This window comes from Triturus cristatus, chromosome 4_2, assembly GCF_964204655.1.
Source record: "Triturus cristatus chromosome 4_2, aTriCri1.1, whole genome shotgun sequence".
In the NCBI taxonomy this organism is placed as follows: Eukaryota; Metazoa; Chordata; class Amphibia; order Caudata; family Salamandridae; genus Triturus; species Triturus cristatus.
In genome coordinates, this window is record NC_140586.1 from 228,223,504 (window position 1) to 228,247,984 (window position 24,481).

The 24,481-nt window shown below is 47.3% G+C and overlaps 1 protein-coding gene across 2 annotated transcripts in view; it reads left to right on the plus strand.

Moving 5' to 3' along the window:
• The window catches only part of PLA2G6 (phospholipase A2 group VI), a 269,817-nt gene that overhangs the window by 196,511 nt on the left and 48,825 nt on the right, over positions 1-24,481 (plus strand). The window lies entirely within an intron of this gene.

Below are 24,481 nucleotides of genomic sequence, written 5' to 3' on the forward strand. Positions count from 1 at the left end.
ACTATAACTACACAGTGGCGACTGCCACTGTGTGTGTATGTGTAAATATATATATATTCACTGAAAAAACCATAGGTTTCACACGTTATAGTTAGCGGAAATTTTACTGATAAAAAACCAGTGAAATTCCCCCGTTATAGTTAGTGCAGGCAACTATAACTCACGCGACCGCAATCCTCTGCTGATGCTAATACTGTATTTAGACACTTATTTGCCCATGTCTTCTTCCATACATTTTTAGCTATACATATATTACAAATATTTTTTTTTCATAAAGACACATATGTCATCAGCAGAAGATTGCGGTCGCGTGAGTTATAGTTGCCTGCACTAACTATAACGGGGGAATTTCACTGGTTTTTTATCAGTAAAATTTCCGCTAACTATAACATGTGTGAAACCTATGGTTTTTTCAGTGAATTTGCAAGGTTTTTTAAATGCTAATTCCTAACTATAACGTGTGTGAAACCTATGGTTTTTTCAGTGAATTTGTACGGTTTTTTAAATGCTAAGTTACTTTACGCCATTCGTGGCGTGCGCGCCCACTTAACACAGTTCGTTCCGTGCGCGCACGGTGCGCTTCGCGCACCGTGCGCGCACAGTAAGCACGCGGTGCTTACTGTGCTTACGGTGCTTATAAGCCATGCACAAATGGTGCCCTTCGGGCACCATTTGCACACTGGGTGGAGAGAGTGTGGATAATTTTTTCTTTTATTATTTTTGTTAAAAATATTGTGGTTTTCCACACCTCTGATAAGCCCTGTACATTGGGTGGCTTGCGGCCACCAAAAGCACAGGGGGTGGGGAGAGTATGGATAGTGTTTTTTTTAAAATATTTTTTACCGTACGCGTACGGTAAGCGTAATCGGCGAAATTAGCGAAAAAATAAAAATGGCATTTTTGGCCTTGGGGGGTCTTGGGGGACTCCCTCATCATGGCTATGTGTGTGTGAGCTGTCAAAACAGCTCCTTTACATGTGTATTGGTTTTATTTAACTACCTAACTCTCAGTGCGAGAGAGAAAATGGCGGCCGCCGCTTCCTGGTTTCGGCCGATTCGAATGTTTACTAAGATCTAAGAGCCAATCAGAATCGCGCTCGCGCACGCCACCGTATGCGTACGGTAAGCTTACGGTAAGCGCACGGTAAGCGCACCGTAAGCTGCCACAGATATATATATTGATTTAAAGGCTATTTTCTCAGAATCTACTGAACAGATTTACACCAAACCTACAAAAGGCACTTCCTTGACCTGAGGACTACCTCTCTGCCAAATTTCTAGTAATTCTGTTCAGCCGTTCGGGCTGTAGCTGTGTCTAAAGGTCCTATGGAAAAATGCATGGGAAAAACGCGTTTTGGGACCCCCCTTTTATCTCAGCCCCCGCTTGACGAATCCCCCCGAGACTTTCAGGGTAGGAGCACCTATTTTGAGAAATTCGCGAGGATTCGTCGACCGGCGCCAAAGTTATTCAAAATAGAATGTTGCGGATTTCCTATGGAAAAGGGGTCCTAACTATATCGGCGAAACGCGTCTGTCAGCGTTTCGGGGGAACAACGGGGGGGAACTTGCTAAATAAAGCATTCATGCTTTAAAGAACATTGTCCCTGGATTTTGCTGGAGTGCTCTTCGATTTACACGTTTTCACGTGTTGGTTGTTCCATATATATATATATATATATATATATATATATATGTATATAACATCACGTTCCGTCGTGCAAAGAATTTACGGGACAAACTAGTACACAGTCACCATCAAGACTATTCCAAAAAGAAAGGAACACAATGGCTGACAACGAAGGGTTTCAAAAAGTGCCACTCCTGCAAAGTGTGCCAAATTGCCAAAAACACAACAGAAGTTCCAATTCATGAAGGTAATAACAAAAAATGGCAAATAAGAGAACTGATTACCTGTAAAAGCCAATTTGTGGTGTACGTGATCGAATGTCCATGCTCACTCAAGTATATCGGCAGCACCAAATTTGAATTAAAAAAAAGGATACTTGAACATGTGAGGGCAACGGTGAACAAAGACAGGAGCAACGCCGTTGCAAAACACATGGAGACGTACCATGGTAGTAACTGGAAATCACTCTGTTTCTATGGTTTGGAGACAATCCCTGCACATTAGAGAGGTGGAGATAGAGAAAAGAATTTGAGACGCCGTGAATCAAGGCAAATATTGAATTTCAGAACTTATACCCCTTGGGGGTTAAACCAGAGTGAGGAACTGTATGTCCACCTGTAAGAACCTTTGTTGATTGTTCTCCCAGTCACGATGCAACCTGGTTAGAGGAATGAGACACCGTGGTACTTGCCACGGCGGTTTAATACTAATGTTAATTACACTGATGCATAAACCCCTTGTTCCCAGTACAAGCCTGGGTAGTAACAACACATTAATCATAACCATGATGATTCACATTTGCCCACTGGAGGGCACAATTTTGATAATCTGGTATAGTATTAAATATTACATCATAAGTTGCCAGTTGATACAAGCAGAGAATTATGCTGAAATTTATTTGTGGTGAAAAATTGTTTAAATCTAACATGAACGCAAGTGGTTGTTTATTGTTTAAAGAGATCAACATGTCTGACACACACCAATTTATGTTTCAGCGATGAAATCCTACATAGCGAATGTTTGGTTTCTGATGTAGGGCATCTAAATGTGTATATATATATATATATATACACATTTGAAAAAAGAATTGTTTTCTCCTATGCAACTAGCATTTCTCAAATCATGGTTGTTTTTGTTGGCAGTAACTACTAGGTCCAGAAGCCATTGGGCTAAAAGCATTAATGATGATCGACATGTTTAAATCACGTGATCTTGCATCACCTAGCTCTTATTGGTTGTTTTGAAGGAGTAATACTAACCGTGACCAAGCTATCGGCTGATAGCGAAACGCGTTGGTTTGTCCCTCATTTTTTGAAACGACAAAAGCTGAATAAAAGATTTTTGGGGATCAAGAATTCAAGAGCCTGTGAGTGCGCGCCAATTATTTCGTAAAGAAATGTGATGGTTAATTATTATACAGCGTGGCTCTCCTGAGGCGTTGCACCGGATTATAGAAACGCCAGGGGTCCATAACACGGAGCCAAGTTTGTTTGTACTTTTTGCTGGACCCGGTGACCGTCAGTTTGGATTTCATTTGGTAGATTTGCGGACGAAAGCTACAGAGCCCGTGACAGCGGAGGACGGCGAATCGGACATCGGAGGGTGTAGGTAAGCCTCCTGTGCTGTATGTGGATGAGTGGCTTTCAGGGAATCACCATTTGTCTGTTGGGAAACTAATCGTGCCAACTAACTGACTATCCTCGTCATAGGAAAGAAGACTGCTTTGAACATTACCGCAATTGGATGCATTGAACGATATGCAGCGGGTGTTTTTGAATGTATTAGCAATCACATCTTTCTGACGGACGGCTTTACAAATCCCCTACTCAAAACTGCCTCCGCCATCCACAACATTGTTGATTATAAGACGGTTGCAACAGCGTAATAAAGTACGAGTCGTTTCGGATTTTTTGGAGGGTAATGTGGATAAACGTGATGCAAAACGTAATGAACATCTAGCCTCCTTCTTTGACCAGGATGCATCATTAAAGGAAACTAATCGCAGGGAACGAAATGTGGAACCGGGAAAAACAGATGTCCGCAGTAAACTGAAACTGTGGGAGAAGTTGAGCAAAAAGGAAATTAATAAGTGGTGGGAACTGACGACTCTGAAAAAATATCTAGAGGTCTGATGTGTTCCAAGAGGACTTCGCATATCTCTTATGCCTAGCCAAACAGATGCTAGCAATGAGCTATTACAAGAATGGGGAGATTATGTACTAAATTCATCATTGGGCCTGATCGCCATTCTAGTTAAACACATTGAAATAGCACTTACCAATATAAAGGAGGAATTATCAACCTTGGAAAAAGAATTATCAACTATGGAAATGAATCCTGAAATGACTAAACTGAAAGAAGACCTGGATAAATATGTGGATAAACATGAAGAGGTGGTTAAATCAAGGAAACTGTCCAAATTCCAGCGAGACAAAGAAGATTATGCGCAGGGACGCATTTTCACATATGCTAGAAAATTCGACATTTTCAAGGATCAACGATAAGGGGAAAGAGGAGCAGAGAGCTCCGCTAGTCTAACATCACTAACATCAACAGGAGGAAGTGACGTGGATGGCGAATCAAGCGAGGAACAAACAACGAGAAATTTTTTAGGCGATATGAGACTGGTCTTACAACAGAGACTCTGGGAACAGAACCAATATCAATTTCAAAATGCAAGAGCAAGAGGCACAGGGCGAAAATGGGTACAACGCACCCCAACATCAGTAACAACAAAAAAACAACAAGGCGAGGACAAAGAAAAAAGTGGATCCGAGGAGACAGGTACAAAAACCAGAAGTATGCGACAGAAGACCTTAAAATAGATTGGACGGCTGTCCCGGATGACAAAGAAGAATTGGTAATAATGAATTTATCCAACCACGTACTCACAAAGGATACCATATCCTTACTTAAGCATGGTATCAACTTCTGCCCGATACAAACAATGGACCTGGCACAGACCAGAATTGACCTATATAAATATGTCAGGAAGATCAAATTGGCCAAAATCTTCAAGGAAAATCAAGAAATGGTAAAATTTCCGGAGAAACGTAATCGTAAAACAACTGATCCAAGTATAAAATCATCCTTACAAACCACAGACATGCCAGCACTTCTAAACTTAATCAATTTGGATGTAATGGATGAACCAGAAATGATCGACGAAACTATAGCATGCCCACAACTGGGAGCTGGTCTCAGTGGTAAAAAGCCACCCTCACGCTTCTACCCGCAACTACCACCTGGGAATAAAATTGATATTTTTCAAGAGGCTGTAGTACAAGATATCTACAATATTAGAGGTTCAAAATATAAGGACAACCTAAAAAAAGAAGAAAGAATGGCTCTTAAAACACTGATAGAGGACAAGACCATCACCATAAAAATGGCGGATAAAGGAGGAAACATCGTTATCCAAAATACTGAGGATTATGTAATGGAAGCACATCGACAGCTGGATAACAAAGAATATTATTCCAAATTAGACAGGAATCCAACAAAAATCTTCAAAGAAAATCTGGATAAAAACATAATCCAATGGCAAAAACAAAACCTAATTGATGAGGATGAGAAAAGATTTCTAATGACGGAATTTCCAATCATGGCAACTATATATTTCCTACCTAAGGTACATAAAAATCCCCAGAAACCTCCAGGCCGGCCAATAGTGTCAGCAAAAGGATCATTAATGGAACCAGTAGCAAGTTAAATTGACCAATTCTTGATGCCCTTCGTGCTCAACTTAAATTCATATGTACAAGACACGACTGACCTCTTGAGGCATTTACAGGAACTACCTTGGCAAGCATCATACCTATTAATTACGATGGACGTGATATCACTATACACTAACATTGATAATGATATTGGGCTAACTGCATGCAGCTTCTTTTTGAAAGAAAGAGAAATCAAATTTAAACACCACAATCAGATGTTTATGGACATGATCCATATGTGCTTGACTCAAAATGTATTTCTTTTTGGGGAGGAAATTTACCTGCAAACTAAAGGGTGTGCGATGGGTTTCTCTTTTAGCCCGGGATACGCATGTCTAACCATGGGTTGGTGGGAGCAACAGATAGCATGGCATCCAAACAATGATAAATATGTGGAGAAGATCATGAAATAGTTACGATATATTGACGACCTTTTGATAGTGTGGGATGGCACTGTGCAAGAATTTGAGGAGTACTTTGAAATTTTAAACTCTACGGATGCAAACATTAAATTCACATACAACATCAGCAATGAGAGAATCCTCTTTCTAGATACAGAGATCTATGTTGCCAACAACAAGTTAGAAACCACACTACATCGAAAGGAAACATCCACTAATTCAATTCTACATGCCAACAGTTTCCACCAACCAGCAGTAAAAGATAATATTCCATACGGGGAGTTTTTGAGGCTACGCCGAATTTGTTCGGAACAACATGAGTGGGAACAACACAGCAAAAATTCAGCCATGAGATTTAAACATCGTGGATACCAAACAGGTATTATCCAAAGATGCTGGAGGCGTGCTAATGAAAAAAAGAGACTAACCATCTTGAACACTAAGAAGAAAGAAATAAGCACTGATATGAATCAATCGACACCCATAAGACTTATCTTGGATCATTCCAAGGAAGCGAAACAAATAGGAGACATTCTACGTAGGAATTGGAAACTCCTGCAGCTAGACCCAGTAGTAAGTGAAATTATGGGTAAGCACCCTAACATCACGTTCCGTCGTGCAAAGACTTTACGGGACAAACTAGTACACAGTCACCATCAAGACTATTCCAAAAAGAAAGGAACACAATGGCTGACAACGAAGGGTTTCAAAAAGTGCCACTCCTGCAAAGTGTGCCAAATTGCCAAAAACACAACAGAAGTTCCAATTCATGAAGGTAATAACAAAAAATGGCAAATAAGAGAACTGATTACCTGTAAAAGCCAATTTGTGGTGTACGTGATCGAATGTCCATGCTCACTCAAGTATATCGGCAGCACCAAATTTGAATTAAAAAAAAGGATACTTGAACATGTGAGGGCAACGGTGAACAAAGACAGGAGCAACGCCGTTGCAAAACACATGGAGATGTACCATGGTAGTAACTGGAAATCACTCTGTTTCTATGGTTTGGAGACAATCCCTGCACATGAGAGAGGTGGAGATAGAGAAAAGAATTTGAGATGACGTGAATCAAGGCAAATATTGAATTTCAGAACTTATACCCCTTGGGGGTTAAACCAGAGTGAGGAACTGTATGTCCACCTGTAAGAACCTTTGTTGATTGTTCTCCCAGTCACGATGCAACCTGGTTAGAGGAATGAGACACCGTGGTACTTGCCACGGCGGTTTAATACTAATGTTAATTACACTGATGCATAAACCCCTTGTTCCCAGTACAAGCCTGGGTAGTAACAACACATTAATCATAACCATGATGATTCACATTTGCCCACTGGAGGGCACAATTTTGATAATCTGGTATAGTGTTAAATATTACATCATAAGTTGCCAGTTGATACAAGCAGAGAATTATGCTGAAATTTATTTGTGGTGAAAAATTGTTTAAATCTAACATGAACGCAAGTGGTTGTTTATTGTTTAAAGAGATCAACATGTCTGACACACACCAATTTATGTTTCAGCGATGAAATCCTACATAGCGAATGTTTGGTTTCTGATGTAGGGCATCTAAATGTGTATATATATATATATATGTATACACATTTGAAAAAAGAATTGTTTTCTCCTGTGCAACTAGCATTTATCAAATCATGGTTGTTTTTGTTGGCAGTAACTACTAGGTCCAGAAGCCATTGGGGTAAAAGCATTAATGATGATCGACATGTTTAAATCACGTGATCTTGCATCACCTAGCTCTTATTGGTTGTTTTGAAGGAGTAATACTAACCGTGACCAAGCTATCGGCTGATAGCGAAACGCGTTGGTTTGTCCCTCATTTTTTGAAACGACAAAAGCTGAATAAAAGATTTTTGGGGATCAAGAATTCAAGAGCCTGTGAGTGCGCGCCAATTATTTCGTAAAGAAATGTGATGGTTAAAGATATATATATATATATGTATATGTATATGTTTCAAAAAAGTTGCCCAGCAAGCAAGGTCACACTCCTCCTGCAGGTAGGAACCATCCTTTATTTTATTGAGACAAACAGCTTCCCTTCCCGTAATGTCGTCCTCATGGCCTTACGCGTTTCAAGGAACTCTTTCCTCTTCATCAGAGGCCAAGCCGAGCAGACAGCAGTTAAATGCGTTTCACCACAGTCACCCGCGTGCTTTCAAAATTAACATAATTGGCCTCCGATGTGCCTTTAATTAGAAATGCTTTTATGTTGCACGCTGGTCTCTGTAGTTCGAAATTCTGCACAATAACACCCTCCAGTGGGTCCGAATGCTCACCATTAATACAAGGACCAATGAAGCAGCCCCCAGTGAGCCTCTGGAAAAGACTCTGTTTGCCTTGCTTTAATGTCCTGCAGCGCCATTCCCGAGGGGATTTTCCCTCGTCTAGTCCCTCTTTCACTCGAGGTCGGTGCGTCACCTTCACGGCCTGGAACCGCCGTGTACACATGTTTCAAAAAAGTTGCCCAGCAAGCAAGGTCGCACTCCTCCTGCAGGTAGGAACCATCCTTTATTTTATTGAGACAAACAGCTTCCCTTCCCGTAATGTCGTCCTCATGGCCTTACGCGTTTCAAGGAACTCTTTCCTCTTCATCAGAGGCCAAGGCGAGCAGACAGCAGTTAAATGCGTTTCACCACAGTCCCCCGCGTGCTTTCAAAATTAACTTAATTGGCCTCCGGTGTGCCTTTAATTAGAAATGCTTTTATGTTGCACGCTGGTCTCTGTAGTTCGAAATTCTGCACAATGACACCCTCCAGTGGGTCCGAATGCACCTTGCCGTGCGCGAGCGCAATTCTGATTGGTTGTTAGATCTTAGTAAACATTCGAATCGGTCGAAACCAGGAAGTGTCGGCCGCCATTTTGTCTCTCGCACTCTGAGGGGGTGAAAAACAAATGTGGAGAACGTGAAAAGGGGGCAGGGTGGACAGTTCCTGACCTCCTAGCCGTGGTCAGGGGGTGCTAGAAGGACCCCCAAGGGCCAAAAAAAAATGTATTTTTTTTCCGAAAAATCGCCGAGTGCGCGCACCCTGCGCGCACCACCCAAACGGAAACGCACCGTGCGCGAGCCGTGAAAAAGTTTTGTTTAAAAAAAATATATTAATAAATACATAACTGAGCATTTAAAAAACCGTACAAATTCACTGAAAAAACCATGGGTTTCACACACGTTATAGATAGGAATTAGCATTTAAAAAACCTTGCAAATTCACTTAAAAAACCATAGGTTTCACACAAGTGAATTTGCAAGGTTTTTTAAATGCTAATTCCTAACTATAACGTGTGTGAAACCTATGTTTTTTTCAGTGAATATATATATATATATATATATAGATATATTCACTTAAAAAACCATAGGTTTCCCACATGTTATAGTTAGCAGGACATTTCCCTCGTAAAAAACCAATGAAATTCCCCCGTTATAGTTAGTAAAGGGAACTATAACTCACGCGACCGCAATCCACTGCTGATGACGTCAGATATTACATCACTGATGACATATGTGTCTTTCTGTAAAATAAATATTTATTAAATATGTATAGCTAAAGGTTAAAGGAAAGAAAAATGGGTAAATAAGTGAATAAATACAGTGATGTAATATCTGACGTCATCAGCAGTGGATTGCGGTCGCGTGAGTTATATTTCCCTTTACGAACTATAACGGGGGAATTTCATTGTTTTTTTACGAGGGAAATGTCCTGCTAACTATAACATGTGTGAAACCTATGGTTTTTTAAGTGAATTTGCAAGTTTTTTTAATTGCTAATTCCTAACTATAACATGTGTGAAACCTATGGTTTTTTCAGTGAATTTGTACGGTTTTTTAAATGCTAAGTTATGTATTTATTATTTTTTTTTTTTTTTAAGGGTGCGCTCGGTGGGCACACGGTGCGCATAGCGCACCGTGCGCCCACGTTACGCCGTTAGCGTAATTTTCCCGTTTCTACCGCGCGCGCACGGTAAGCGCACTCCGCGATTTTTCGTCAAAATATTAAAAACATTTATGGCCCGTGGGGGTCCTTTGGGGACCCCCTGACAATGGCTAGGGGGTCAGGAACTGTCCACCCTGCCCCCTTTTCATGTTCTCCACCTTTATTTTTCACCTTCCTTCGAACTGCGAGAGACAAAATGGCGGCCGACACTTCCTGGTTTCGACCTATTCGAATGTTTACTAAGATCTAACAACCAATCAGAATTGCGCTCACGCACGGCAGGGTGCGCTTACCGTACGCGCACGGTGCGCGCCTATAGATATATATATGCTTTTAAATGCTATTTTCTCAGAAAATACTGAACATATTTACACCAGACCTGCAAAAGGCACATCCCTGACCTGAGGACTACCTAGTAAGATTCGATCCACAGATAGGAAAGAGGCGGCACACCGTCCTGGTGTTTCAAGGTGTATTTAATCGCTCACAAAAAACAACAACGCGTTTCAGCCGTAGGACGGCCTTTGTCAAGTTGTCTGTTTGTTCCACAATGCCGATTTTAAAGCAAAACACGTCATCATAGACATAGAAGAAATATATACATCGTAAATCTCATGTGTAATTCATTCTGAGATACAATTAATCGTGAATTTAAACATAAATTGCAAAAATATATATTTAAAGCAGAGATGTATTGATAATGAGACAAAATCAAAAACAGTTAATACGGTTATCAAATGCTTATGTGTGAAAATGAAAGAAAGACTATATAGTCCGTCCTGCAAACTACACAATCGTATGTAGATATCTGCTCAACAAATAAATTGATCAAATATACTATACCCAATCTGAAGCCATAATTCGTTTGGGAATACAAATAAAGCATTCGACTAAAAATAAAGATTTCTCCACTCGAAAACGGCATTGCGGACACATAGAGTTTGTTGAATACAAATAGAAAAAATGTGTAGTGCAACAAGGGAAAGAGAGGACTGATGTGTGGAGGGAGGTATTTGTTGTATATTGGATATTTCCAAATCATATCTCATTGGTAATCTGTGAAAATAATATAATCCATGAACCCTAAATAGGGGAGGAATAAGGGAAAATTACCAGGACGGTGTGCCGCCTCTTTCCTATCTGTGGATCGAATCTTACTCATGTTTGTGGTTGCCGCTACCACGGCAGGCACCGACGCTAATGTGCAGGCGTGCGGCGTTTAGCGGAGAAACTTTCTGACGAATATATATATATATATATATATATATATATATATATATATATACACACACACACACACACATAGCTGTAGATACACATGCTTAGCAAAAGTACGCCATCTAGTGTTGGGCTCGGAAGTGTGCAAGTTGTTTTCCTTCGAATAAGTCTTTTGAGTCACAGTAGGAAAGTGCACCGTTTTGACATGGTCATCCCCACTATTTGCATGGTAAATGATGTGATTTCGACTGAAAGTGTACTGGGTTCCTGCTAACCAGGTCCCCAGTGGCAGAGCTCTTTCCCAAAACTGTACAATTGCTCCCCCAATTGGCAAAACCTTTAGCACCCTCTGTAAGTCCCTAGTAAATTGTACCCTGGTACCTAGGGCCTGAGGTGCTATTGAGGGACCCCAAGGGCAGCAGCATGAATTGTGCCACCATAAGGGACCCCTCACCAAGCACATGGAGGGCTGCTATCGCAGGCTGCGTGTCTTGGTGCTGACCAAAGTGAAAACACTACATGTCACACATTCCTGTGAGCCATGTGTTCTACCACTGCATGTAATATTTACAGCAGGCCTAACAGCCCTAATGCAGGGTGCTGCATATTACATGTGAGGGCATACCTGCATGAGCAGATATGGCCCTGTGCTGATCAGTTCTATTACTGCCAGTACAAGTGTACAGGGAAGCCATTTTAAAACCTGTGCTGACACTGGTGAAAACACGTTCAACAGCTATATGATGGCTTCACTGAAAATATACGAATACTTGAAGTGCCCCTGGAAAACCTACCAACCTCTGGTGTCCTTGTTTACTAGATTCTGCCAGCCTGCCACCCGAGACGCTGTTCTGACCTCCTAGGGAGAGAGCCTTTTGCTTGTAGGAGACCCAGAACAAAAGCCAGTCCGGGAAGGTGTAACACCCGCTCTCACAGGATGACTTTCTGATTAGCCTCCTTGGGCCGGCAAGCTTTAAAGAAGCTGCCGCCATTCGAATGCAAATCTGACTCCTCTCACAGTAGAGGAAGCCACCCCCTCTTTCCAAAGCCCCCTTGGCACCCGGGGGGCGAGAAAATTAGCTAGTCAGTTAGGGGTGCCACCTCCAGGTTAGTACCACCCCTAAGGCAAGGTGGACAGAATTTTTCAGAAGTAGCCATCTTTGCGATGGCATACTTAGGAATTCTAGGACAGGGTTATGCCCACTTTCCACAGGAAGTGGTCATATAGAGGACGTAGTGACCTCTCAGGGTCAGTAGCCCATTGGCTCCTACCCTACAATGCCCTAACGTCCCTAAATTCAGTATTTAGGGCAGTCCCTGACACCAGAGAAGCAGATCCTGATGACCTTAGAAGAGAGAGGACACTGAATAGCCACAAAAGCCGAGAAGAGAAAAGAAGCAGCTGAGCTGGTATCAACCCTGCCGGCCTCTCTGTTTCCCTTGTTGAAACCAGCACCAAAGTCGACTCATCCTGCAGCTGTGACTTCAAAAACTTGGGAGGACTGCCTGCATTCAAAAGACTCAAGACCTCCTGTGAACAGTGAATCTGTTCTAAAGAATCTCCAAATGAGAAGGCTCTCAGGCCTCTGGATCTGCCAAAACCCGACACCCAAAGCCACCACTGCACCTGTTGCCTCCAGCCAGAGTTGAAGTATGCCACCGGTACCAACAAAGTTCCCAAGACCTTGAGTCCATTGTGGTTTCACCCCTTCTGGACTCCCGACGTCGCCTGCAGCCTCTGCATGCAGCCCCCCCTCAACCGCAACTGCTCCTAAGGACAAACCCGACGCCTAAGGATACCCCTGCACCTGTCGTCCCTGGGCCTTGGAGAAGAGGACCAAAGTAGCCCTCCCATCCCCAAGCATTGCAAGGCCTGAGCTCACTTGCTGGTTCAGCCGACTGGCTTCCTAGCCAGAGCCTGCAGTTTTTTTTTAAAGTGACCAATCCTCATTGAAACGCATTGGGCTTCCGACACTGATTTGCTTCCTGCACCCGGCCGCCCTCATGCCACTGGTGGTGTGCTATTGGTGCTGCCTTGGACCTTGCTTACCACTCACCTTAATCCTGGATATTAGTCCTGTTGGTCGGTTTACTGTACTTGTTTGCAGAACTTGTTCTTCCTTCTATAGGATAACATTGAAGAACTCAGAAATTGCATTGTGTCCACTTTTTAAAGTGAAACAAATTTATTTATAAAAATGTACTTACCTAAACGGTTTTCTCTGAAGCCAAATCATATATAAAGGAACTTGGTATTTCTATAAATTGGCGTGGATCTCCTTCTTGAGTAGTGTTGTCATTTATTAATAATTTTGTGTATTCTGCAAATACCTTGCAATCCTCTGTGTTGAGCCTGAGGCTGCTTGACCACACTACCCCTTAATATAACACTTTGGAATTGAATAGCAAGCCCCTGTCCACTCATAAGGGAGCCCCTGGACTCTTAACACTGCACATCAGGTTTTTGATACATCACATAAAGAGCCAGCTTCCTACAAGGTGTAGTGACTCCTCCACTTCCTTTCAATGTGCATGGTCCTCGACCCCAGTGTTGGATTGTTTTATTTTTTTTCTTTCACCGTCTGGTTCGGTCGCGTGCGGCTCTGCTACGGTTTGACACAGTCATCAGGATACTTTCTACTACTGTCGGTATTGTTTGGATCGCGTTTCAATCACTATTTTAAGAAGTATCTGGAAGACTATATTTGATCACGCCCACTCGGGTCCTTCGCCCTCCAGGGTGGAAATACTCTTTGATGTTCTTTCCGAAAGACGTCCAGCGGTGATGGAACGGACACGCTTCAGATTTTATCCTTCATGCCATGCAAAATTCTCATGCACAGATTTCCACAAGGTGTGTAATTTTTGCTTGTCTCCAGATCGAGAAGAGACCTGTGAGGCCTGAAGGTCGTTTCAATCTAAAAAGACTTTGCGAGATTGGAAAGCTAGATGACTTCAAATGTCTCGATGCAGCATTAAAGATACCCTTGACATTTTCAGTTCGGTAAAACTGGAAATTGAAATGGAGGCACACCCATCAACTGCATATGAGGGTAACCTATTTCCAGACCACAGCTCAGAGTCGGATACATAACATGATAACATCACGTCAGGACAACAAATCATGAGTACTATGCACCATCTGCCTCCACTCAAACCACAGCTAGCACCGACAAAGCACCAAAAGTCTGCTGTTGGGCCACCACTGCTTACGGGCCATGGTCTGCACGGACCGGTTGCTTCTGGCATTCCTAGCCTCTGCTTGGCTCCGAAGCAATAGCCTTAACATCAAGTCCTTGATCTGAAACCCTCCACCTCGGAATCGACCCACTTTCCTCACCGAAACATCCCAAGTTAGACGCTACCAGGTTTTCGGCACTGAAGTCTTTGGACCTGAAAAAACAACCAGAATCGGCACCAAAGAGGGCAGCCTTAGACTGAAATTAACAGGAGATTAAACGGGGTCGGAGCCGAAAAAAACAAATTGATGTACCACATTCACCAATGACTGCACAACCATTTCTTTAGAAGTTACATCAGCAGCTGAATTCTTGGCAACAACATTTAATGATTCACCCTGATAAAGGACGAATCCTCTCCAGACCCCCTCATGCCGAGGCACAGCCTGCAAAATGACAACTTTCTTTTGAAGAGACAATAGATTTCCCTGTTGTTCGAATAAAGAAGAGGAAAGAGGACAAGGCCCACTTCGCATTAGCCCTCCTCCAGTCTCTGCTATACATACTCCATCACCACAACAGTTACCAATTCATGACCCTGTGGATTCACCAGAGGGCTCACTGCATTTCTTCACAGAGGATGGGGGGGGATGATTACCAGCATTCATTACCACCACAAGACGACTGGGGGGCATATGACACAAATCCAACGGCAGTTACTTTTCATAAGGTGACACTCGACACTGAGACACTTGAAGACAACTTTCTCTTCAAAACTCCCTCTTCTACTTAGCGTTCCACGCAGTACCTCCCATTGCTTAAAGGTATTCTCAGGCACACCAAAAATATTTTTAAGGATCTGGTCAGATCCATGATTATTACTCCTAGGGTCGATAAAAATTATAAACCTTCACCAGTAGCCCTACATACATTAAAAGTCAACTCATACCAGACTCTCTAGTGGTGGCCACTGCTCATAAGTGGGCAATCTCTCAAACAACTGGTAAAGCTCCCCCACCAGACAAAGAGTAAATGGATAGACGCAGCTGGCAAATGGGTGACAGCACAATCAGCCAACGATTGGAGAAGTGCCAACTCCATTGGTCTCATCACGCTATGATAGGCCACTTTGGGATGAAATGGGGGAGATACTTTGGTACACCCAGAAGAACATAAGAAAAGAGCATACCAAATTGCATCAGAGAGGAAACTTATATCTAATACAAATATACGATGTGCCCTGGATTCAGCTGACACAGCTGCTAGGGGTATTAATCTCAGCCTTATATTAAGATGATTGGCTAAGGGTATCTGGCTTCAAGCTAGAGGTTCAGCAAAAACTTATTAGCTCTCCCCTTTGATGGCGAACATCTTTTTGGGCCATAGGTGGACACTCTCCTAGAAAAAACAAGTGGGTGTGCTGCAAACACAATCACAATGGGGCTCCTTTCGCCACTCCTCCTATTGTGGAGGATCTAGAACAACCTCCCCTGAGACATCCACCTCTTACAATTAAACATAGAATCCAGCATCCTCTCCTAGAGGATACTATTGCGGGTCCTACAGAGGAATCAATCATAGAGGCAGAGGAGGTTTTAATATACCATCCACCACCACCAAGCCTTGACATGCCCACCATTCCCTCCGATCACACAGAACCTGTCTGGGGAAGACTACAGCAGTTTCTTCTGCATGGATAAATATCACATCTATCCAATGGGTGTTGGATATTAATCAACATGGTTATTGTCTGGAGCTCACGTCAACGCCTCCAAACATTCCACCTTGCACCCTCAAAATGTCAACAGACCATCAAAACTGCTCAAAGAGGAAGTTCAAGCTCTCCTAAGCAAAGGATCAACAGGGCACAGGCGTCTATTCTCTTTATTTTTTTATACCCAAAAAGGATTGACCGCTAAGACCCATTCTAGACCTCAGACCTCTAAACAGGTACATTTGTTAAGAACATTTTCATATGGTCACTCTTCAAGATGTCATACCACTTCTACAACAGGGAGACATCATGACTGCATTAGATCTAAAAACAAAAACACGGGGCGTGGCCAAGATGGCGGCGAGGTGAGACGCATTTCCCTGTCTCTCCCTCGCACGCCCGAGAACAGCGCCGAAACGGGGCCGATCACCTTCCCCGTTTCTGGCACACAGCACCGCCGGCGGCTCCGGAGCGAGGGGCGAGCCTATCGATACCCCTCAGGCGCCCCCTGAAGCAGTGGTGACCGTCTGGTGGCGGGAGGAGTCTGCGGCCGGCCGCGGCCCAGTGACGAGCGCGGCAGCCACGGCCTAAAGTTCCGAGACACCAGCGAGGGTGAGGGACCCCCGCGGCAGCTCTGGCGGCGCGTGGACGCTCTGCCGACCCCCTGAGACTAGGAGGAAGTGGGGGCGGCATTCCAGCTGGCACAGCGGCAGGGTGCCACAGACGGCAGCACGAGCCCGGAGGACGCAGGGGCGGCTGGACGACGGGAGGACCTGAGGCCCAGCCAGGCACGGAGCGGCGCCGGCCTAGATTGGAGGAGAGGCGGCTGGGGCTCCTGCGGGCAGAGGCGGCAGCCCAGCATCCACTTCGGAGCCGGGGGCCACCTGGCTGGTGGTCGCCTGGGACGGACGGAGGGCCTGTCTGGCAGGCTGCCACCCATGCAAGACGACGGATTGGGGCCCGACGGGGAGAGAGCCGGTGGCGGAGAGTCTATATCTGTGCACGGAGGGGCAGGGGCGACGCCGGGCCCCCAGAGGTGAGACAGCCCTTTGCCCGCAAGTCGCTGAGGAAGAGAAGGCGCCACACGACAACTGAGCCCACAGGCGCGAGGAGGAGCCGGGAGGTGCCCGAGGGGCGGGGGTCGGAGCGGACGGGCCCCGCCGCCACGACAGCGAGACGGGAGTGGGCGGGGGCGGCCGCCATCTTACTCCACAACAGGGGGGGAGAGACCCTCAAGAGTCGGAGAGCACTTGCGGCCGCTGCCTGTTCCCCCTCAGAGGCTGCTTCGGAGAGAGGCACAGGGGCCTACGGACGTTGCCACTGAGACGGGCTCCTCCAGCGGAGGGGGTGGACGGCGCCGAACACGAGGGTGGGCCGTGCATCCCTCCAGCAGCTGTCGGGGCCTGCAGCGGGCGGAGCGCTGCGGCGAACGGACTTCGGGGACCTGACCGGTGGGTTGGCAGCCTGATTCCTGGTGCCACGCCAAGAGGGACTATACGGCGGTGAGCCCACTCGAACGATGGCGACCCAACGGAGTAAAGGTAAAGACAAAAGACAGAGCAAGTCGCTGCAGGAGTTGTTTGCCAAGCCCCAGGGGGTGGCGGCGGCGGCGGCTCCAGAGACTCAGAAGACCGTGGCTGACGCGATGCGGCCGAAGGGAGCCGGGGACGACGGGGAGGCACCGATCACCAGGGCGTTCCTGATGTCGCTATTTGCGGAACAACGGGAGGACTTCAAATGCATGAAGCAGGAACTCGCGGCGGAACGACGGGAGGTACGGAGGGACCTGGATGGCATGGGGGAGAGAGTGCAAGCGGTGGAAGACAGGATGGATGCGCAGGACACGGAACTCTCCCTAGTACACCAGGATCTTCTACGCCACCATGACCAGCAGGTGGACATTCAAACCCACCTGGAAGACTTGGAGCACCGGTCAAGGCGGCACAACATCCGCATCAGGGGGGTGAAACGCAACGCCGAAGAGGGGGATGTCTTTGCCTTCACGCGTGAGCTCTTTAACCAGATCGTAGGGAGGCCGGCGGACGCTGCGCTCGTCTTGGATAGGGCCTACCGGGTGGGCCCCCCCGCCCGGATAATGCCCTGCTGTCCGACATCCTGGTCTGCCTCCAGGACTACAACACGAAGGAGGAGATCCTCCGCAAGGCCAGATCACAACACCCCATCACTTTTCGAGGTAGTCTCCCGGTTCTCTATCAGGATCTTTCCGCTCTGACCCTACAAAAACGCAGAACCTTCCGCCCTGTCACGGACGCTCTCCATCAACGGGGCATTAAATACTCCTGGGGCCACCCGTTTCGTCTTATCTTTCGGCACGGCACAATGACCGGCTGTATCAGCTTCGCTCCCTGACGGAGGCGTGCAAGCTATTGGACATTGACTACCCGAAGGAGGAGGAGGAGGGTCTGGTAGCGGGCTCTCAGAAAGCCGGTGGCCCAGGCTCAGGTTGGAGCCAACTGAAGCAGCGGCGCAGAGGTGCCAGAGTGCGGAGGCCCCCCCCCCGAGGAGATTGCCCAGGGTCGTCAGGAGGCCATAGCCTCGGTGGTGGAATCGTTGGCGCCAAAAGTCGAAGCCCCTTGAGGGGGGCCGCCTGAGGGAAGTGACATTGTAGTTCCCTTTTGGTTTACACTTCCCCACAACTCGCTGGGGAGTCACTGGCGTGCACAAGGGTGGGCGGGCGCGGGAGGGGAGGCTCTCTGGGACGCCACGTTTCCCCCCTTGACATTGAACATTCCGATCTTCCCTGGAAGATGGACTATTGGTTCGCCTAAAACTGTTGGGGAGAGGGAGGGGGGATGCGCGGGGCCAGTTGGGGATTTATTCTTTTCTATTTCTTTTTTTCCTTTTCCTTCTCTCTCCTGTGTCGGGCTCGAGGGGCGGTGGTTGGCCGGCTCGGGCATACTTTGGTCACCACAGGGACGCATGACACCAGCTAGCGTTTACTGACAGGTGGGAATGCCTCCAACAACAATTAAGATCCTTACGCTCAATGTCCGGGGCCTTAACAATCCTATTAAACGAAGATCCATAATTTCCCTTCTCGCACAGTCAGAGGCGGAGCTATGCCTGCTCCAAGAGACGCATTTGCTTACGAAAGACACACACCGGCTGCAGTCTGGGTCATTCCTCATACAGTTCTTTTCCTGTGACTCCACAAAACGGGCGGGGTTGGCGATACTTCTAGCACCGAAGTTTAAGGGGCTTTCGATGCATAAGGTGGCGGAGATTAAGGGCAGGCTGCTGGTTTACCAATTCCAGCTGGGAGATTACACATTCACAGCGGGCACGATTTACGCACCCAACGACAGACCTGAACACTTCCTCCATACGGCGCTGACGGAGTTGTCGGCTTCCGCAGACCGGAGGTTACTACTTGGGGGTGACCTAAATCTGGTCTTCGACAACGTGATGGACCGCTCTGCACAACGCACAGGGCAGGTAGGCGCTCTGTCACAGACGGGTCGCACGGTGATACAGGAGTTAGATATGGTGGATCTCTGGCGGCTGTATAATCCCTCGGCCCGGGAATATACACACACTTCAAGCGCACACGGCACGTACGCGCGCATGGACTATTTCCTGGCCACTCGGGCAGGAGACCTCTGAGGTGGAGATTTTAGCGACATCCATCTCTGACCATGCAGCGGTGGTTATGACGCTGAAGCTCCCGCCCATGGGCAGGAGGAAGCGCCAATGGCGTTTGCGGGATACACTCCTGCTTCGCCCCGTGGTGGTCAAAAAGCTGCAAGGGGTCATTGAGGAATACCTTCGATTTAATGACAACGGAGATACAGCCCTGCCCACGCGCTGGCTGGCTCTGAAGGCGGTGGTCCGGGGGGCCATTATAGCCCTCTCCGCGGCAGAGAACAAAGAAAGACAGGCGAAATGCTTGGAGCTATCACAGAAAGTCAGGGAGCTAGAACGTATGCATAGCCGTACGGGGGCACCGAGGGTCTGGCGGCTGTTAAAAACACAGAGAGCGCAGTTGGAAGCGCTAGACCGCGACAGGGCAGAATATGCAGCACTGCGCCTTCGGCCTAGCTACTATGTGGGAGGTGATAAATGTGGTGGCCTCTTGGCCCGCTGCCTTCGGGAGCGCAGATCGAGAGAGGGTGTCAAGTCGATAGTAGACTCGTACAGGGTCCTGCACACAGACGACCGGGAGATCGCTGCGACGTTTCGGGATTTCTATGCCCGGCTCTATGACGATCAGCCTCTCGATGGCAGCGGGCTCGACGCGTACTTAGACCAAGCACGGGTGACAGGCCTCTCAACACTCCAGGCGGAGCTGCTGGACTCGCCGATCCGGCCGGAGGAGGTGAATTCGGCCATCTCGAGGCTCAAACTAGGCAGGTCCCCGGGCCCCGATGGCTTTACGGCTTTATTCTACAAGCAATTCTGCCCCTTGGTCACCCCGATCCTCACACAACTCTTCAATTCGTTCGACACGTTCGGGGAGATGCCCTCCTCCTTATTGGACGCCGCAATAGTGGTGATCCCCAAGCCCGGGAAAGATAGCACACAGTGCGGTTCCTACCGACCGATCTCCCTTTTAAACGTGGACCTCAAGCTGTACACGGGGATTTTAGCGGCCCGTATTGCGCCGCATCTGCCGAACCTCATAGATCCGGATCAGGCAGGCTTTATTCCAGGCCGCCAAACGAGCGATTACACGAAACGGGTCTTACATCTCATTGAGAAGGCCTCTCGATGCCCGGCCGACTACGCCCTCCTGGCGGTGGATGCCGAGAAGGCCTTTGACCGGGTGCACTGGCCCTATCTTGAAGCGGTCCTGCAACGGTTTGGCATGCGGGACAAAATGCGGGCGCGAATACTCAACTGCTACCGAGACCCCCACGCATCGGTCCGAGTTAATGGCCACACTTCTGAGCCATTTCGGATTTCTCGGGGCAATCGGCAGGGCTGCCCCCTCTCCCCGTTGCTTTTCGCGATGTACATGGAGCCCCTTGCCCAGCATATACGACAAAACAGCCGGATCACCGGCATTCGTTTCGGGGGGGACACCCACGTTTGGGGAAATGTCCGGCTTCAAAGTTAACGTTGCTAAATCAATGGCGCTCTCCCTCTCTCTCACACCGGGAGCGGTGGCAGACCTCCGTGCAACTTACCCGGTCCCCTGGTCGTCGGAACCGGTCCCCTACCTCGGGGTGCAGCTGACCCCTACGATTCCGAGCATTTGGACCCTGAACTACGAGCGTCTTTCTTCCACCATCAAAACAGATCTCCAGCGCTGGCGTCACCTGCCGCTCTCGTGGCTAGGGCGGGTGGCGGCCATTAAAATGACGATACTGCCTAAGATACTGTATGTGTTCCACACGCTCCCCATATACCCACCGAAGGGCTGGATCAAAAAGGTCCAATCCGAATTAGCACGCTTCATTTGGCAAGGTAGGAAACCACGCCATAAACGCCAGATTAGTTCTCTCCTGCCGGAACACGGGGGCATTGGAGTCCCCGATCTCAAGCTCTACTTCCAGGCCGCTCAGCTACGCTACCTGGTGGAATGGATGAGGCCTGAATCCGAAAAACACTGGCTGTTCCAGGACCGGGCGGTGGCGGGGACTACCCTGCCCGCGATCCCGTTTTTGCGCCGGGAACAGCGGCCCCCTAACCTATATGCCTCATGGGTGACCCAGGCAGTGGTACGGATCTGGGATCAGACCGGCGAGGGACAAGAGCTGACGTCATTCCCCTCGCCCCCTGACCCCCCTGTTCGGGAATTCCGATTTCCCGCCGGGGCTCCCGGAGTCCTCCTTCCCGGGTTGGCGATACTCCGGCTGCAGAGCATTAGGGGTCCTGTACAATGAGGGCCGGTTCATCCCCCTGGCGCGGTTGGCAGCGGACTATGGAATTCCGGCCAAGGACTTGATCGGCTACTTGCAGATCAAACACTGGGTCACGCAGCCGCGGGAGAAACGGGCAGCGCAACGCCGGCTCACAACGTTCGAACGTTGGCTGATCACACGTCAAACGGACAAAAAGCTGACATCGGATCTTTATAAGACACTCCTCTCGTCACATTATCACTCATACCACGCAGGGAGGGCACGATGGGAGAGGGACTTGGGAAGGGACCTACTGGCAAAGGAATGGGAGGGTAGCTGCTATAGGGCTCGCCACACGGCCACACACACGGGGCTCACGCAGCGCAGATTGCTGGAGGGGGTGCGGTCAGCTGGGCACCTTGATACACATTCTCTGAGACTGCCCCTTGCTATCCTCGTACTGGCAACAAATCCTGGATGAGGTGGACAGATATTTTGATAAAGAGCTGCCCCGATTCCCTGCATACATCATCCTGGGGGTCCCTAACGCAATTACTTATCCCTTGAAGTCCCACAGGGGGAAACAGATAGCCCTGGCACTAGGGGCGGCCACACAGTGCCTATTAGCCTGCTGGAACGCACCCCGCATACCCACACATTTAGAATGGCTGCACCGCCTCTGGCATATCTTAGGGATGGAGCGTATCTCTCTGACACTGGCGGGAAAGGGCGCCTCCTTTGCGGAGCTGTGGCAACCGTTCCGGTCCCTCCTGACCCAGGACTTCCGGGAGCTGACTTGTCCCCGATACTTGCGCCTCCTCCGGCTCAGTGATGACCCGGAAGGTGGGGAAACCACTTCGACACCCTGATTAGAACATTGGCCCCGAGGTGGCCCTTTCCGCTTGGCGTGCGGGTCCCTTTGATCCTGAGACAGGGTTTCAATTCTTTTCTTCCTTCTTCTTTCTTTCTCTTCTCTGACTTTCTTGTTAAAGGGGTACGGGGGTGGGCGTGGAGGGAGGGCGGGGGAGGGGTTATTGGGGGGTTCGGGTTAGGGGTGGGGGGAGAAAGGTATTGTGGCTGTCGGGCCTCGCACACATTCCCTTCGATTTCCCACCCGACTGTTAGCGGTGGAAGCGAGCTAAGTTGATCTTATCCCCGATGGGGTCGGGGATAGTGTAACTGCCTGTTGCCATATTTTTCTCTGTTGAAAACCTTAATAAAAGATTTAAACCTAAAAACAAAAACACATACTTTCACATTCCAGGTCACCCAGCACACAGGCAATACCTCAGGTTTGCTTTCAACGGACAACACTTTCAGTTCAAAGTGCTTCCGTTCGCTTTGTCGCCACAGCCCCCAGGGTATCTGCCAAATGCTTAGCAGTAGTAGCAGCCCACTTGCAAACACAAAACATACACGTTTTTCCTTATCTGTACAACTGGCTTATCAAAAGCAAAACATATCACAAATGTTCGCAACACACACAAACCACTACACCAGTTAGGTTTTACAGTCAGTGCAATCAAATCACACCTCCAACTTCTCCAGATACAGCCTTACTTAGGAGACATCCTAAACTGTTACAAAGGAGTAACTTGCCGAAATGCTGCAAGGCTACAAACTTTCAAAACACTTATCCCACAGTTTCAGCCTCAAAAACAAATACCAGTGAGAAAGTTATACATCTCCTAGGGGCCATGGCATTACGCATTGCCATAGTACCTCATGCCTGGATCACTATGCGCCCTCTTTAACAATATTTAGTGCAACCATGGTCTCAAGCGGAGGGTCCGTTAGAGGATTCAGTGTTGATCAGCCGTCCAGCTTGCCATTCTCTGCAATGGTAGAACTCCAAAGATCTCTTACAGTGACGGCCTTTCATAAACCCAATTCCGCAAACAACCATAACAGACGCATCATTGACTGAATAGGGAGCGCACTCACAGGACCTGACTGTACATGGGCATTGGACACACAGTTAGTCTCTCCTAAATATTAATCACTTAGCGCTGCTAGCTGTTCGTCTAGCGATGAAAGCATTCCTTCCTCATCTTATAGGCAAAACAGCCAAGGGCTACCATGTATTATCTGCAAAAACAGGGGGGACTAGATCTCCACAGCTGTCTCTCCCAGCACAAAACATCTTGAAGTATGCTCTCCAACGCAACATTCACTTATTAGCAGAGTACATACCAGGAGTGGACAGCTACTTGGCAGATCTCCTCAACAGAACACGCCAACAAGTCCTCGACTGGGAACTCAACACAGAAGTCCTGTACTCATTCTTCCAACAATGACGGTAACCGGACATAGAACAATTTGCAACACCACAAAACGTGAAATGCCTAAACTTCACCGCTAGGTTCAAACACCCACAGTCCAAGGGTAATTCAATATGGATCAATTGGTCAGAGCTATTTGCTTACGCTTTTCAACCTCTCCCCCTGCTTCCATTTGTAATTCGCAAGTTGAAGCAAACATCACTAACACTCATCTTAGTTGCTCCCACATGGCCTAGACAACCATGGTTTACAACACTACTAGAATTATCAGTAGTCCCACATCAAGTACTACCCAACAGACGGGACCTCCTCACTCAGAACCAAAGAGCAGTAAGGCACCAGAACCCCAAATCTCTCAATCTTGCAATTTGACTCCTGAGGTCTTAGAATTTGAATATCTAAATTTACCACAAGAATGTATGGCTATCCTAAAATAAGCAAGAAGACCGACAACGCAGGCATGCTATGCAGCAAAGTGGAAATGCTTTGTTCACTATTATCACTCAAAGGATATTGAGCCACTAAATTCATCATCTCAAAACATTCTCTGCTACCTTCTTCACTTACAAAGTGCATTTTGGTGTCAGGGGA